This window comes from Peromyscus eremicus, chromosome 19 (genome assembly GCF_949786415.1).
Source record: "Peromyscus eremicus chromosome 19, PerEre_H2_v1, whole genome shotgun sequence".
NCBI classification, from domain to species: Eukaryota; Metazoa; Chordata; class Mammalia; order Rodentia; family Cricetidae; genus Peromyscus; species Peromyscus eremicus.
Window position 1 is genome coordinate 32611863 of NC_081435.1, and position 14439 is coordinate 32626301.

Below are 14439 nucleotides of genomic sequence, written 5' to 3' on the forward strand. Positions count from 1 at the left end.
GATATCTTTCTCAGGACATCCTATAGGCATCTCAAATGAAGCATGCTCTGTGCTATTATTTGAATCACTTAGAATTTTTCTTCATTTTCCTCACTGTTACTTTTTTATTTCAAATTGATTGCTCAAACCAAAACCTTACTATTCATCTTGATGATTCCTTTACCAATTGCCAAAAGAAGTCTGCAATTTTTTCTCACCATTCTGTCTCTGTCTCTGTCTCTGTCTCTGTCTCTGTCTCTCCTCTCTCTCTCTCTCTCTCTCTCTCTCTCTCTCTCTCTCTCTCTCTCTCTCTCTCTCTCTCTCTCTCAGTTCTATGTCCAAAACTTATACACACTTCCAATCATATCCACTATAGCATCTTAGATGACATTACTACATCTACTTTGGCTTGCCCCCAATTCCTCTAGGTGTTTTCTCGTGTCTTCTTTCTTCAGTGCTCTGTCCATGCAACAGTCTCTGTGGAATGCAGCTATGACCATACTTCTTTCCAGTTTTTCATTCTTCAAGATCCTTGGAATGGATTTAGACTTGCTTTACCTCTGGATGGCATCCTTCTTAATATTCCCAGCCATGTGGGTCATTTCTGTGTTCTCCCTGGATGAGAAGTAAAACATAAACTCCTTCATTCAAACTTTAAGATGTGTTAATAAATATTTTCTCATGAAATGTTCCCTTTTCTCTTTTCCTGAATCCTCCTTAACCTTACCTTTCATTTACATTAATGGTCATGGTATTCTTCATGTCACTTAAAATAATTTTAATTCTATGGGCTTGAGAGGTGAATTTAAGAATTTAAGAGTACTTGTTGCTCTTCCAAAGGGCCTAGATTAGATTCCCAGAACCCATATTGCTCCACATAAACATCAGTAACTCCAGTTTTAGTGAACCTGAATCCTTCTTCTGGTCTTACATGCCTCAGGCATGCATGTGGTGTACAGACATACATGCAGGCAGAAAAAAACTCACATACATAACAATTTAAAAATAATTTAAAATCTATATCTCCTTATTTGACTGCTAGAAAATATATATATATTTTTTTACTTTTAGGGGAGAAATATAGTTGTTTTGGTTTAGCACCTAGCAAAGTACCTGCAAAATGTTGGGTATTAAATAAATATTTGCTGAAAATACACATTCAGTAAAATGTAAATATTCTGATTTTTCCAAAGACCAAAGTTTATGTCTTGTTCATTCATGTGTTTTCGGTCTTTTCCATATGGTGTTCTTTTCTTGGTTCATTTAGCAGTTTATTCATTCAAGTCTTGATAGAATAAAATATAGTTTTCTTCTGTCTGTAAACTCTCATCTGCATGTTTAGGACATGGATGTGTTTTCTGCCACCGTGAAGTATTTGAATCAGTAAAATTCTTGCGTTTCATCTCTTGTCATCCACTGTGTAGTGCCATATTGCTGGCAAGAAAGTTTCAATAGCCACTGTTAAGGAGAGTTCACCCTCCAGAAAAGGATTATTTCTTTTGATCCAACAAAGTAAGGGAAGGTCGTATAGTGTGGGAAAGGGAGTCCTCTAGGATCTTGTCCTAGGCATCCTTTAAGTAATACTAGCAGTAGTAACAGCATTCTGATTTAGGCTTGCTGATTCTAGAGTCTTGACAGTGATTTTGACACTCTTTGACTCTGAATCCAAAGCAAAAAAAAAAATCATGTTATGATGGATTGATAAGTAAAATCATGAAGAAAGAAAGATCAATTTCATTATGACTTTGTATTTTGATTCTATTCTGACTCATAACTCACCAGTCCCCACCTGTGCCTTGGGAAACACTTCACTGCAGTGATTTCCAAGTAATCTTGTGATTCTGAATGGTACAATATGGGACACAGTTCTGGTTAGAAATTGCCCATGAAATTGGGATGGGAATGTCCTTTTAGTGGCATCGTGTTGAAGGCTGTGAAGAAAGTCTGCGCAGAAGTCAAGGCAGGCCTGGTTTCAAGACTAAGTCTACTATTTTACCTGCGGGGTGACATTCTTCCCTCAGGGACAAAAACATACATCAAAATGTATTTATTTGGTAGGAGAATAGACTTAGAATATGTACATAAGTATTGCACAATGATATTTATTCTGAAATTACAATTGCTGACTGGTAGTAATATGATCCTTCTTCCATGAGTTGGAGCAATGTATCTCATCTTCCTATGCTCATTGTCTGGACAGAGTAACTGTTGTTTATCTTGGAGGATGGTACAGGCTTTGACTAGAACAACCCTAATTGATACTTTTGTGTTCAATCTTGATCATGTTTAGAATGCTTACATTGTCTAGCCTTGTAGAAATCTCTTCCCCTTTCTTACCTCTTGGTGTACATTGGGAACTCAAATATGACATGACCTATTCCCCACTGATGCAAGGACTGATTATGTACATAAACAGAGAATGATAACAACACTTAGGAGAACTATTTAATGGATGCTGACAAAACTTCCTGGAATGAGGGTGTTGGGAAGGTACCTGTTGATTTTCACATCCTGTACAAAGGTTTTCCGTGTAAGGAAAAGAGAGACATCAAGTCTAAGGTGTTTGATCTCACATTTGACGATGCCCTTGACATAGCCAAGTCTTTTTCATGCTTGTTTTTTGAAACAGGGTCTCCTGTAACACAACTTAGTTTTTTTTGTTTGTTTGTTTGTTTTATTCAAGGAACTTCATAACTGTTTAGACTCTCTCTCTCTCTCTCTCTCTCTCTCTCTCTCTCTCTCTCTCTCTCTCTCTCTTTCACACACACACACACACACACACACACACACACACACACACACACACACACACAGGAATGAATGCCCATGCATATACCTGTAGAGTTCAGAGGCGAACCTCAGGTGCCCTGCTCTATCAGTTTCTGCCCTGCGGTTTCACCCTTTACATCTAGGCTGGTTGACGAGTAAACCTCAGCAACTGTCCTATCTCTGCCCACACCCCGACACCCTCCAACCCTACAACACCAGTGCTGGATGTAATGAACTTGTGTAATCACACCGCACTTTTTTTTATGAGTTCAGGGGATCTTATCTAAGGTCTCATATTTATGAGGTGAGCTCTCCTGCCCTTTGAAACATATCCCCCACCTCATCATTTTTGTTAAATGTGCTTGGTTTTGTCTCCCTCCATGCTCTGGAACTAGCCCCAGAGATTTTTAATAGGCCTGTCTTCTAAATCTTAGAAGGATATCTGGGCAGTTGATTGGATAAGTAATGTGTTTTTTTTTTAACTTCCTGGTCTCTTATAGCACTTTATAAAGTTATTGCTTTGTGATATTTATATCCACTGCATTATTCTCATCATCCTTACAAATATAATTACTACTGCTGAAAATTCAACCACTCTGTGGTACTTCATTTCCATATCTTAATCCCTATGGCACTTTTATTCCCATGTTATGAGGAAGGAAACCGAGGCACAAGGCATTTCGATTCTCTCATTTCTGGCCACAGAGATCAAGCTGAACTTACATAAAATTGAACTTAATGACATGATTAGAACACTGACTTAGATTTCAAGAACTAAGTTTCCTAATCTTTTATTGTCATTGACAATCTGTCTGATAAAAAAAAAATATTTTTACATGTATGAGTGCTTTGACTGCATATATATGTATATGTTTATGTCTGTTATACTTAAAGTCCAGAAGAGGGAGTCAGATCCCCTGGAATTGGAGTTATAAACAGCTCTGAACTGCTTTGTGAATGCTGGGAATAGAACCAGGGTCCTCTGCAAGAGCACGAAGTATTCTTAATGACTGAGGCATCTTTCCAACCCCAACATGTTCTATGTTTTATAGGTTCACATTATTCTACCACCCTCACTTTCCTGGTTATATCTATTTTCAGCACCTTCTAATGAGATGCTTAAATTTTCACAGGCTCCATGACAGTTTTTAGTATTGAGTCATGTTTACCAATATTTTCACTTATTCTTAGTTTTTTAATAAATGAAAATATTGCTAAACAGTTTACCCATCACGAAGGAAATCAATTAATTATAATGACTGATGTCAATAAAAGTTACAGTGGAACTTTTAAAACATGGATTTGGGGGTCATTTTTTAATGACTAAAATCACAACTTTTCTGCAAATGCTATGCAATGTTACTCTTGGTGGAATCCATTTGGTCATACGTGTGTGTGTGGTGATATTGTGTTCCCCAAAATATTGTACACCCTAATAAACTTATCTGGGGTCAGAAAACAGAACAGCCACTAGATATAGAGGCCAGAAAACGGTGGCACTCATGCCTTTAATCCTAGCATTCCAGAGGCAGAGATCCACCTGGATCTCTGTGAGTTCAAGGCCACACTGGAAACAGCCAGGCATGGTGACTCACACCTTTAATCCCAGGAAGTGATGTCAGAAAGCATAAAGGTATATAAAGCATGAGGACCAGGAACTAGAGCTGGTTAAGCTTTTAGGCTTTTGAGCAATAGTTCATTCTGGATGAGGACTGAGAAGCTTCCAGTCTGAGGAAACGGGATCAGCTGAGGAACTGGCGAGGTGAGGAAGCTGTGGCTTGTTCTGCTTTTCTGATCTTCCAGCATTGACTCCAATACCTGGCTTCAGGTTTGTTTTTATTAATAAGAACTTTTAAGATTCATGCTACATGTATGAGTGAATATTTTCTATCTTTGCTGAGATACTGGAACAGGATGCTAGCCAGGAAGAAAGGGAATTAATGGCCCCTGCAGACATCTACTTCTGGGTAATGTTTTGGAAAATATGACTATCAATATGTCAGCCTCCTCTGAGTCAAATGTCATGATCAGGAATCAGTAACATCCTGGTACACAGAGAGTGAAAGATTTTTACAAGGGAGACGGGTTTTCAGATGGACAACTTCTAAGCTGGTGGCACTGTCTTCTAAGTTGCTGGTCTTCAGTGGTTAGACTGTAAACAAATCAACAACAGCCTTTCAGGAAGTGAAAAGGAGCCCTAAGCCACTGTCACTAATCATAAGGTTATGGGTGAGCCAATGATAGGGGTTTTAAACTGGACCAAAGTTAACCAAATCAAAAGGAAACTTAACAGCAATAGATGTTAATTATTCATTCCTGACTTAAAGCTAACTAAACTGGAAGGTGAAGGACAAATGCTAACTAAATACGCCCTCCTTGGTTGGCCCCAGATGGAGGCGCACTGCTTTCATACCTAAGGGCCACATCAGCTAGAGAGGAGGACAATTTTCATCCTCTCAATAAAAACAAGGGAAAAAAATACTCTGGGTACCCAGTTCTCCACTGTTCCCACCTTGACTAGGCAGATGTTTTTTTACTTACAGTCTATTAAAGCTTTGACTTTTTTTTCTTGCTCTTCTTTTATCTCCTTTCCTCAAATACTAGTCAAATATCTAAGCCTGCTTGCCCTACCACTCTGAGTATTCTCTGTATCTCTGATGACTCAACTCCACAGCTGCTCAAGGACTTCTGTGGCTTAGCCTGCCTAATTTCTAGATTCCCCTCATCTCCTTTTATCATTTTCTCCTCCTCCTGGCAGCTGCCAAGAACCATAGCATACCCAGTTTTCGATAAAATTATCATTGTGTTTCCTTTTGAGACTGGTTTAAATTTTCTTAATCTGCAGACCGAAGAACTTGCTGGAGGACCCCATATGCCCTGGTTACAGTACCACATGGGACCTCATGTCCATGGGACTTTCTTTTTCTATAATGCTTTCTGGCCCTCCTGTCATCATTTTGTCCCTCACAACTGCCCCACCTTTCTTGATATGCACATCAGATGGCAGTTATCCTTTTACTATGTCTTTCTTTGCTATTGCCAGGATGTTTTTGACTCTGTAAAGATTGCTTAACAGTATGGGAAATAGACCGCAACCTACCCTTAGGTAAGCTGAGCTTATCTAAGCATCATGCTAACTGGAGTTGAGATGGTTTTTTTTTCCTCCTTCCTTGGCTCACTTTTAGAGAGACAATGAACGTGGAAGATAGTGGGATGAGCTTATCAGTGTGCAGACGTCAAGGAGGGGCGGATGTACTGAGATACAGCCACAGATTGTTGCTGTTATTTATCAGACATTTGTTTTATGGTTGTTTTCAACCTGTTTGCTTTCCGTAAGTGATTACCACAAAAAACACATACATATATTATTTTGGCCCAGGGGAGTGGAAGAGTAGTACATAGTTTGAAATCAAAGCTAAGCACTTAACTTAGATTGGAAAGCTGACTCCATTGGATGCGCATGGCAAAGTCAGGTTGCTTCCATTGTTTTCTTAAAGGCAAGTTAAACTTCAACAGATGGAGTATACAATAGGACAAGAGATTGAGTACATTGTTTTAAACAATCCCAGGGCATTTATTAGCTTGATTACAACACCTAACGAAACTTTAGTCTCTTTGAAGGCAAGTGGTATTTTCAGGACAAGCTATTACCAAAAACAAAACAAAACAAAAACATCTACTGCCATGTTTAGGGGAATGCAAAGACTTTTAAAAAATATTTTAATACTACCATTGTAAGATCAAACACATGTTAGCTGGCAATTTCAACATGTTTTTCCAGGGTCTGCAGCTTTCCCTAGAATATACATAACTGTTCCTCTCATGGCATTGGGCAGGATAATAGTCATGCTTCTGGCTCTCAGACTGAGGTTTAAGTACTGTCCATCTACTGCTGGTCATCAACCCGAAACGTAATACTTCAGATGATGAGAAACAGTGGATCTCAACACAGAGCCAACACCTCTGTGAGCGATAGAGTTCACTAGGCCTGTAACTAACTGCAAGGTTAGATGAACCAATGTCAGGGCCTGGCACAAGCTGACAGCAACAGATGCTCTTGTTTATGTGACCTGATCCCAAGCAAGCAAGCAAGCAAACAAACAAATAAACAGACAAAAAACAAAAAATAAAAACAAAAAACAAGAAAGCGAACTGATTATAGTAAATGAAGCTAGTTGTTATTCCATCTGCACATGTCCTCAGTTGGAGGACACTCATAGCAACTCTTAGTGACCTTCAAGTTAAAACAAACAGTATTAAGGCTAAATACTTGTGTGTTGGTTGGCAAAAAAGGGCAAGCTCTGCTTCTGTGCCCAAGGCAAATGTTACCCTGAGATAAAGGCAATTTTTCATCTCTTCAATAAAATGTACAAGGAACTACGGTCCCTTATTCTCAAAGGTGTCTGTTTACTTACACTCTATTTAAGATATAGCCTTATCTCTTCTCCTTTGTTTTTTTGAAATTGCCGTTTGTCTAATCTTTGACCTCAGAGCAATTCTACTTGTCTCCATGATACCCCTTCAGATATTTGTTAATAATGTCTGAGGTCCATCCTAAACTCTTCTTTGAGAAGAGCTAGGGTAGCAAGTACTCCTCATTTGACATTATTTAAAGCTTTTCATCTGTAAGGTGTTGTTTTACTTTTATGATTTTTGAAGAGGAATGCTATTTTAGAACAATGCAATGTTTACACATCACCCCTGTAACTCTGATAATGGCATCTAAATTGCACTAATTCTCTCTTGTTAGTCATACTTTTTACTTGCTTTATGCATAGGCAGGGCCTATATTTCTTTGATTTTCATGCTCTTCATGAATGGCTGCTTGCTTTTGCTCTTAATTCTGTCCTTTTGCTCACACCTCATATAAGGAGAAGAACCTCAACTTTCCTACTTCCTTAGCATGTGGAAACAGTAACTCAAAGTGAGTTTTCCTTTCATTCAACAAGTTTTATCTGTATCTAATATACGTTAGCTGTGTTGGCAGATGGAATACATAAATTTCATTTTCATGAAACCAGAGAGAGCAGATAAGGAATAGCATCCATCTGAAGTGGAGCTCTAAAGGGATAGGAAACTTGGCGTTGTTGGAAGGAAATATGATTAAAAAGGGTTTTGAGATGGGAAACAAGTGTCAACCGTCAGTCTCAATTCCTCCTTCATCCATTCACACTCTCTCTTTATGCATGCCTCCATGAGAAAGCATTAAATGGAGACTAAACTCCTGGATGTGAAGACTTTTATCTCCAGAATCAAGCACATTAGCCAATGTCGTGAAATAACAACATTGTGTGTGTGTGTGTGTGTGTGTGTGTGTGTGTGTGTGTGTGAGGGTGGCATTATCCATTCACAAAATCTAATCACTTTCTGGCACAGAATATTTTATAAGTTTGCAAAAATGTAATTGAGGGGATAATATCACACACTGGACAACAAAATGCATGAAAAAACCCAGGAGTCTCTTATGTGCTCCTCCCTGGAAATCTTTGGTCATTTTCACACAAGCAGAAGTCAAACACACATTTTTGATTACTCTGTTCTTTGTTTCTTGTCTACAGAAAAACCCCACAACATCTCAGCCCTGAGGAGGTAATGCCAGCAGGTGCTTTTTAGACTCTCACCCTATAAAGACAGCTTATTTATTTATTTATTTATTTATTTATTTATTTATTTATTTATTTATTGTGTAACCAGATGAATTGTATTACCAGTCTTTGAGAGATGAATGCTCCCAGTGTACTAGAAGATGACCCCAAGCCCAATTTGTGGGGAGGATAGTCAACAACTCAAAGCCTGTCTACATGACTGTGAACTAAGCTTCACACTCAGGACTCAGCTTCCAAAGACTTTCTGCAAAAATCCCTGGGACCAGACAAGTGTTAGAATTCACACACACAAGAAAATACAGAAACATACATGTATATACATATACATACATGCACACTCTCACATACACCTATGTGTCTGTATATCTATCTACTATCTATCTATCTATCTATCTATCTATCTATCTATCTATCTATCTATCTATCTACATTTTATTAGTTACTCTGCACATTACAGAAAGTTCAAGTGTATCTGTCTGTGGCATCTAATCAAAATACCAGAGACTCTTCTTATCAAACAGGCCAGTGACCCTGCAGCAAAACACAGACCAAAAAGTCACAGTTTTCGTAAAATCTTCATATAGAAAATGCATTCAGTATGCTACTTAACCTACTGAACATTCTGTCTGAGCCTAGTTGCTCTCAACATGCCTACAGTATGCATATTAGTCTAAGTTATCTGAATGAAAAAAGAAACAAAAAGGAAAGGAAAGAACATGGCTGCTCCTAGGTATGGTGGAGGAGAAAGTTTACTATAGACATGTGGGAGAGCATAGTCAGAGGCAGAGATATCTGGGAATGTCCAGGGTGGACATGACCAGGCGGAGCTGGGTCTTATGGGATAGGGAGATGGGGAGGGGACGGAGGAGGGAAGAGAGGAAAGGAGGTGAAGCAGCCAGGAGGCCAAAGGTACAGAATGGGGCTGGTAACAGAAATGTCTGGATTATAGGGGAAGAGCCTCTCGGGGAAGGGCAGCCCAGCCCCTGGGCTGGAGAGTTCAGGGTAGTGGGTGGGGTATGCCAGGCCCACCCTGTAAAAGGAATGGAATGAGGGATGCTGGGATAACCTGGAGGCCAGGTCTGCTTTGATATGTTAAGTAGGCACCTCTGCAGTTTGTCCTGGGTTTGAGCCCTAACAGTATCAATTTGCACTAAGCCTATTTTATTCTTAAGATTTATATGGAGAGATAGAGAGACTGAAACAGAGACAGAGAGGGGGAGAGGGAGAGGGAGAGAGGGAGAGGGAGAAAAAGAGAGAGAGAGAGAGAGAATAAAAGTGGAAGATAGGATGACTATATGGGAATGCTTTGATAATATCATAGCATTGTTAAATGAGCAAGTCAAACCATTTTAAGTTGGGCATTATCTACAAAGAAAATAAATATCCTAAATGTCTTGATAGATTTTACTGTATCTGAACTACAACATAAAATGAAAACTTATTTTTCAGATTTCTGTGGGCTTTGGAACACTGAAATCAGGACTGTGAACTTGTACCTTTTAATGAATTATCACAGGAAATAAATAGGATAGTGCATGTAAATTTCATTATGACAAACACCAACATAAGCTTAATAAATGGTTACTACTGCTGCTACTGGGCCACTCTTATTGAATTTGCAATCAATCTCCTGCCTTTTTTCTTTTTGTGGGCAGTCTTTCTCTCTTGTAAAATTAATTTACGTGAATACTTCTCTTATCTCAGTTTTTCCGAATGGCACAGGTGAAAGCCATCTGCATCAGACACACAACACCTGTGAGTGCCTTCCACCCAGCTCTTCACTGTAGCACCGCAGTCTCTCATTCCAGATGCTCTGTTCCCTCGCCAGTCATGGATCCTCTTCAGCAATGATTAACTAAGTTCTCAGCAGGAAGAAGGGAAAGCATTCCAATTGTGAAATACAAATGCTTATTGGAAAGAAAGGAATTCATATGCTATCTAGATGCCAAAAAATTCAAAAGTTAAAGATTATAATGTATATCTAGGGGCAAAGATCAACCACTAAGTTACTAAATTTTAAATAAGAAAACACAGGAGGGGCAGGGAGCAAGTACAGCTAAAGCGTAAATATGAGAAGTAACTGCCAATAGTTGGAGGAGATCCCCCTTCGGTCCCTGCCACTCCTGACCAACCTCTTGCACTTTACCAATGAATCCCGGGATCTTTCTCACATCCTTGATGCTCAGTGTGTATTTCCAGACTCTAGCTGGCTTTGCTCTACTGTGAGCATTTCTACTAGGTGTCCCGAAATCACTTCACTGGTACTACTCAGTGCAACTCTGTCTAACGTGATTGTCAACTCTCCTTTTCTGAATGTCCCCACTTCCTTTGAAAGCCTAATTTTTACCCCATGGAGTCACTCTTCCTCCCAGGCCTTGCAAGGATTTTTACAAAACCAGTCATTGCTTTCCAAATGTATGTTTTGTCTCCGTCCTTCTGGTTCCTTTTCTACCACTGTGCCCTGTTCCTGGATTATCCCTGCAAGTGAGTTAGGATGGTCTCTCTGACAGATGAGAGGCTATGGTTCTAATGGCCCAGAGAGGCAGAGGACCTTAGTATGTGTCTTGCTCCTGCTAATCATTGTTCTGCCTCTTTCTCTCAAAGGTCATCTTCTTACAATAAACCCAAGTGAATCCAGCCATGATGAACCAATTTCCAAAATTTTGACTAGTTTTATTTGTTACTGGCAATTCCCTAGTTCAGACCACTGTCAGTTGAGCTACATTTTGCCATTAAAAGTAGATGTTTTACTTCAGAAAAATTTTAAATTTACAGAAAAATTTTAAAAAATACATACCACAGAGTAATTAATTATGGAGATGATGTGTTTCTGTGAGTTCTCTGATGGACAGTAACCTAGAATTTCAAGCTGAATAAAACATTTTCTTCCCTAAATTTCTTGTTGCCAGGATATTTTATCACACCAATGGAAAAGGAACTATCAACACACAAATTTTCTATGGCACCATATATACAGCCCAGGTTTCATTAGGCTCAAGCTCCTGTAACTGTGCCCTGTTTAAATTCTCACCTTATATTGTGTTATGAAAATCCAAGATGACTTTCTTGCTCCATTCTCATTGATGAGATATGCCCTTCCTGACCCACTACCATTCCTATTTCCTTTCTCCTTTGCCTACTTGTTTATACCCATCTTCTCGGCTGCACTGTTATTATTATTATTATTATTATTATTATTTTGGTTTTTCGAGACAGGGTTTCTCTGTGTGGTTTTGGTGCCTATGCTGGATCTCACTCTGTAGACCAGGCTGGCCTTCAACTCTCAGAGATCTGCCTGGCTTTGCCTCCTGAGTGCTGGGATGAAAGGTGCATGCGCCACTGCCACCGGCTGCACTGTTATTCTATGCCAGCTATAATATTACTTACTCACATTGTATATCATAAATTAAGCAAACATTGCCTATCTAGCACCTTCTGCATGTATCACATTTAATTTCTCCTGTCTACAAATCTGTAGAGTAGAATTAATTACAGATGATAAAACCCAGGTTCAGAGAGGTTAATAAGTTACAGAATGTCATAGAAGTGGATTTTGAACTTAGTTCTGATTACTTAAAATTCACATTTGATGTCTGCAATTTGGTCCCCTCTGCATATCACTTTCTGAATGACATGAAAGAAATTCCTATTTATATTCCCAATTTGGTTTCCAAAAAGCTTTCCTGGGCTTCACACTAACATTTCTCAGAATCTCATGCTACTCAGGCAAACCGTGTTTTACTATTGAGCTCCTTCTGGCCAGATGGGTTGTTTTCATAACTCAACTCACTACTAACACAACCGTGTCTTGAACCAGCTCTTTCTAGGACAAACCCTGACTTGTCCCCATTACTACCATGCTCTCCTGTTATGGGAAAAGGGTATCCTGAAGCCTATATCCTAAGAGGGATAAGCTCTCCCAGTGAGCCTCCGTACTCTCTTAGAGAAGGATGGTCACATTGGCTGCATTTAGGATCTGGGTGTAAGGATCAGACCAGGCTATTCCTGCTTTCTCTGTTTCTATGGAAATCTTAGTAATTTTCATTTCACGGTGCCGGCATTGCCATCTGGTTCTATTCTATTCTCTCATTTTGATTTTTAAATCTTTCAAGGATGGGACAGTTTTCAAACCTATCAATGCCTCCATTGTTTTGGTAAGGTTCTGAGATGCCTGGGATGCCTCCCCTTCCACACTTTCCGGTGGGTAAATTTTAGTGCACATGTACTACCACTGGTGGCTCGAATCTAACAGCGGGGTCTGGGTTTTAGAAATTGGTGTCTTGATGTCCTTGTCAGGCATCACTTGCATCATCATATTTTAACACCATCTTCTAAGAGGGAAATCTATCCTCTCTGAACTCCAAGACCCTCATCTCTGTAGCAGTAATGCCTGAGCTAGTGCTACCACTACCAGTTCACCATGTCCAAGCGAGGGGCTGAGGATCAAGAGAAGAGACAAGACTAGCGGGTCATTCATCTCAGCAGAATGCCAAATGTTGTTTACTGAAGGAGGGAGGAGGCCTTAAATACAGGCTTACAGCACAATGGGAGAACCCCGGAGGGCAGAAGTTCACTATAGATGTTTACATACTAGCATCCTAGCTGTTTACACTGAATGCAGGATATACAAAGAACCTCCGATAGATAAGCTAAGCATTCAGGAGAAAGGAAACTGGCAGGGAATTAGCATATGGAGGACATCTGGTCAAAGTCAGCAAGCAGGGCAACTGATAATCAAGAAATTGGGGGCGGGGCAGGGCCCAACACATCTCTACAAAGATAAATAATATAAGTACATACCATGCAGAGATGTCAGGATTTAAGGAAATAATTCTTGGAAATGTTTAGAAATATATCTAATAAAGCAAAAATTCAGCATTCTGGTCATTATCACTTTTATTAGTGTTTTTATTATTGTTACATACCATATACTTGGATTATACTAACCATTCAAAAAGGTAGGTGTTTGGCCGGTGGTGATGGCACACGCCTTTAATCCCAGCACTCGGGAGGCAGAGGCAGGCCAATCTTTGTGAGTTTGAGGCCAGCCTGGTCTACAGAGTGAGATCCAGGAAAGGCACAAAGCTACACAGAGAAACCCTGCCTCGTAAAACCAAAAAAAAAAAAAGGTAGGTGTTTATTAGTATCAAAGTACTCTTAAAGAATACGAGTTCAATGAGATGATATACATAATCAAGACCAACTGAATGAAGTGCCATGTTGTACTGTGGTATTCTTTGTCTAAAGTTTGTCCTTTGGAACACTCACATTCATGTGATGGGGGATGCTAATGTTTGTTCATAGGTATGTGAATGTGGTCTGTGACTCTCTCTTTGTTGTGCCCAAGTCTCAAGACCCCAAAGAGACCACCAGAGACACGAACTCACCGAAATGCAAAAGCAAGGTTTATTGGAGCAGTTCAAGCCACAGCAGGGACCTCGTTGAGCACACTGACGCAGTGGAGGCTAGAGGAAGTGCCCCTCCCTGAGGATGCACAGTTTTTAAAGGCAAAACCACAAGGTTACCATATCAGGGGGATTTCAGTACGGGTACAATCCTGATTGGCTCGTGCCTAGGGACTTTCTAGAATTCTGCTGTTATCTCATGTCCAGTTTAACTCTTTGTTAAACCCTTTTTTCCTGAGCTGTCTCCAGGTTGGGACATTCTGTGGTTAATCAGTTGTCACCCGATGGCCAGATGGCTGTTCCTGACACCCTGACTTTGTAGGTTCTGGTTCCTAGAATTTATGTCAGCAGTTCTGAGAATTCAAAACAAAGGCCTGTTTCAAACTGGGGTTAGGGGCTTGTTTAAAATGGAGGTGCTTTGGTTCTTCACTCTTACTAGTGCTACTTTCTAAGTTCCTGTCCAAGACACACACACACACACACACACACACACACACACACACACACACACCACACATTGTATATATAATATTCTTTCAAAGTATTCCCCATAATTTCAGTATCTTGAAGTTTTAGAACTATGATTTACAGATCAGAGAATGAAAAAGGAGACTAAGTACTATTATAGCCTGTGTTGACTAGAATGTCTGCTTATTTATCAAGGTCTTGGCATGATAGAA